Source organism: Corvus cornix, chromosome 3 (assembly GCF_000738735.6).
Source record: "Corvus cornix cornix isolate S_Up_H32 chromosome 3, ASM73873v5, whole genome shotgun sequence".
NCBI classification, from domain to species: domain Eukaryota; kingdom Metazoa; phylum Chordata; class Aves; order Passeriformes; family Corvidae; genus Corvus; species Corvus cornix.
In genome coordinates, this window is record NC_047056.1 from 106482363 (window position 1) to 106486145 (window position 3783).

Sequence of the window (3783 nt, forward strand, 5' to 3'; positions counted from 1 at the left end):
TCTGAGATACTGGACAAGAAGTCAGAATTGCTCAGTTAGAAGGAAGGATCTGTTCAGAAAAGCCATCTGCACTTCCATCGTTGAATTCTGATAAGGTCTGATACTAGGAAAAAAGGTAATGTCAGTCTAAGGTGAAAAGCTATTTTTGGTGGTCACAGAAGTTTATGTTCTTTAATCCTATGAAGTTAGCAAAGACCACATAATAGGACAGGGTAAACATCAGAGTTGCCTGGACATTTTCTCAGTGAAAAGCATTTCCAAGTAATTTCATTTACAGAGAAGTGATTTCCCAGTCTAAAAGACGCAGTTTAGCTCTTGTTGAATAACAGACTTCAGAATCCACATGTCTGGGAGAGGTTCACCAAATTTGTGTTAATGGATCCCCCTTAGGCTTTTGCAGAGTAAGGAGCATTCAAGCCCTAAGTGCTTTTGCTGGAGCAGAGGTTCCTGAGTTACTCTTCTGCCTCTGCGTTGTGATGTCTGGAGTCTGAAGTAGCTCTATGTGAGGTGTGGATTTCCTATAGCCAGAGTGTTCCCTGACTCTGAAATACTCAACTCTATTTAACTTGCCAAAACCATTCACAAGCTGTGAAAGATCAGTTAACATTTTTGGAACAAGAGAGAGACTGGGAATAGCTGAAAAGTGTAAGTTAAAGGTTGATTTTAGAGAGTGTTGGGGAAGATGAAACAGGAAAGCCTTATAAATATGATTGCCTGACAAAAGATTTTGGGAATATGAAAACTACAGGCAACATCGAAATGAAAGCCACTTTTGAAATACCAAGTCTTAGTTACTGAACAACTGGAAAACAATGGTATGGCCGACTAAAGGTAATCCCCTCTTGATGGAACAATACCCTCTGCTTGCAAGCAGGTCCAAGGGTCAGAGCAGACCCTACTAGCTCAGCAGAAGGGGTCCAAAGAGTAGTTTTTAGAAGTTAAGATGTAACACTCTATGGTAATATAAGAACTCTTATAGGCTGTATGTAAATGCTATAGGATTTGTATTTTGTATTAGATTGGTTAGTGACAATTAGAATATTCAGTACAGAAGATGATTTATTGTATTGTAACCAGGACTTCAGACACTTCCATCTTCCTTCCTTACTACTACTTCCACTCCTGCTCTTACTTCCACTCTTGCTCTCACACTCTCTCTCTCTCTCTCACCCGTTTACTCTCTTGCTTTCTTGGGCCTGCTCAGAGCTGAGTCTGGCAGCTCTGAGCAGTGCCCCTATACCCAAGCCCTTTACAATAAACCCCATGTGTCCCAAGACCTGCCTATAGAGATCTCTCGTCACCATCCGTCTACGTCCGGCCGTCCCGTAACCTGCAGCCTGGCGCACAACGTGATTGAACGCCCGGTTCAGCTTTCTCCATCTGTGGGACTCTTCTCCATGGACGGTAACTAAAAGACCAGTTATAGCCACCTAGAACTTGTCGTGAGCACGGCATACCGATGCTGCGCATCGTAATAGCTGGAGCTCTGTAATTCTGCTGAGGCAGCCTTCGAGCACGGGGATTACCTGGAGCTCTTGGAGGGAATTGCCTGGCAGTCCTTGAGCACGGGCGGCCACTGCTGCGCAGCGGCTACCTGGAGCTCTTTGAGGAAGTCTGCTGTATCACCCCTTGAGCACGGACACGCTGCTAAGCAGTGCTGACCGGAGCTCTGCGGAGGGAAACCTGCCGCACGCCCCAAGCACAGGCGAGTAGTGCTGAGCACCGCCTGCACTGGAGCTCTCAGTGCGGACCCACCCATGAGGTCCTGAGCACGGAAAGCCGTTGCCAAGCGACGCCTGAAATCGAAGCTCTGGGAAAGGACCGAAAAGCAGCGTCCTGACTGCCGAGTAGAGTGCCTGGCCAGCCCCGCACGACAGACATCTGAGTAAGGACGCTGCTCCTGCGACATCATCTAAGTGAGTATCATACTGGTCTAAAAAATGGGACAAACCCACTCTGCCCATGACAGAGATCTCTATAAGCAACTTAAGCATTTACTTATAAGTTCTGGTCCAAGTCAGTTGCCTAAACATGAACTAAAAAATCTTTTAGAATGGACCCGACTTAATTTCCCAAATGCTGACCGTTCAGCCGTCTTTACAAGAGACTTTTGGGACACAGTTGGGGTTAAGCTCTTTAATAATATCTCCTACCGGGATATGGCTGCCGCGCAGCTGCTCCCAGCTTGCAGAGCGCTGGTAGAGCTGTTTGCTGCGATGGCGCCGCCCGCAGCAGTCACCCCGCCGAGCCCGGCTAGCTCAGTCGGTAGAGCATGAGACTCTTAATCTCAGGGTCGTGGGTTCGAGCCCCACATTGGGCGCCAGACTGTAGGTGCTGGGTGTGGGTTCGGCAATCACGATGGGCACCAGACTGTAGGTTACGGGACGGCCGGACGTAGACGGATGGTGACGAGAGATCTCTATAGGCAGGTCTTGGGACAGAGAGCAATGCCATGGAAGGCTGCTTCTATTTTAAACAAGCAAATAAAAAGGTAAAAACAAAGCAAAAAACCCCAAACAAATAAAAAACCAAAACTCAAACACCACACAAAAAAAGTAGAAAACTACTTAAGACTACAAAATATTATTTTTTTCATTATAAAATGTGATACATTAAAAAAAAAAAGTCTCACTGGACAGAAATTCCATGTTTCAACCATTTCAAGAATGTAGTATTCACCAAGGAAATAGGCTCTTTATGAATAATAGTGTGTGACTAGGAGAAGAGAGAACTACTTCTGTGTGCAGTCAGACCTACCACATTAAATCCTCAAGTACCTCCCTTCACAGCGAGATCCTACTGATTTGTTAGACACTATAGAATTGGAAAAGATGACTTTAAGGTATCTTGTGACAGTTGCCTGGGCCATCGAGTCCCTTAGAGAAATACCTTTTCAAAGAATATCTCTATCTCTCCTACTGCTTCTAAATGTGTTGTTTACATCAAAAAATTTATAATACTGACATTTAGCATTTGGCAATGAAATATAATGTTCTTTAGGTTAATTACCCTTCCTACACACAGATATAGTCTATAAGATATAGTCAATAGAACAGCTGGGACATTTTGTGGGGGTTTTCAAAACCCTAAATCCCCTATGAGATGTGAACAACACTTAGCGTGGGAAATGCTTTATGGCAGTATAGGATGATGTGTTTAATTAAGTGCTGTATACATACACTGTACTCCCTCAGCCCCATTACAGCCTGTTCCTCGCTACTGAATGTGGTTTTTACATTAAGAGAGATTCAGCATTTGCAGAACAACTTCAAGAAGTCAATGACTTATGGACTGCATCCTGCTCCATTGAAATAATTGGAATGACTTCCATTGACTTCAACAGGAATTGGATCATGGCCCTCAGCAAGTAATTTCAGTTCAGCAAACCTGCACAGATTGAAGAAAGGTTCTTGAAGCATGTGAAAGTCCCAAAGCTGAAGATTTGTTAAGAAAGATTTCTGAATCACTGTAAGTAAGGAGTCTGAGCGTATGAACCTTTCCTGAACAAACCCCTTTAATTTGTTCAAATAATGATGCCAAATAAAGAAGAATAAAAAGGTAAACATTGAAATATACAGTGAAAAAAGTCATGATGCTAACTTTTATTTTGTTTTTCTTTTTCACATGAAACATGGTTTCTAGATTTGTGTCAAAAAACCCCATAGAAACTTAAAGTACCCACTGAAAGATGAGTTTCTCTACTGTGTAGTTGTAGAAGCAGAAATGACAGGATTTAGCAAGCCCAAAAATGCAGCCCTAAGACAGAAATGAGAGAGGAACAGT

General features: G+C 43.5%; 1 non-coding gene across 1 annotated transcript; it reads left to right on the forward strand.

Annotated features, from left to right (window-relative positions):
- Positions 1-2247: 2247 nt before the first annotated feature.
- TRNAK-CUU lies at positions 2248-2320 on the forward strand. Its single transcript has one exon. It is a non-coding gene; the product is annotated as a tRNA-Lys (tRNA).
- Positions 2321-3783: the final 1463 nt, after the last annotated feature.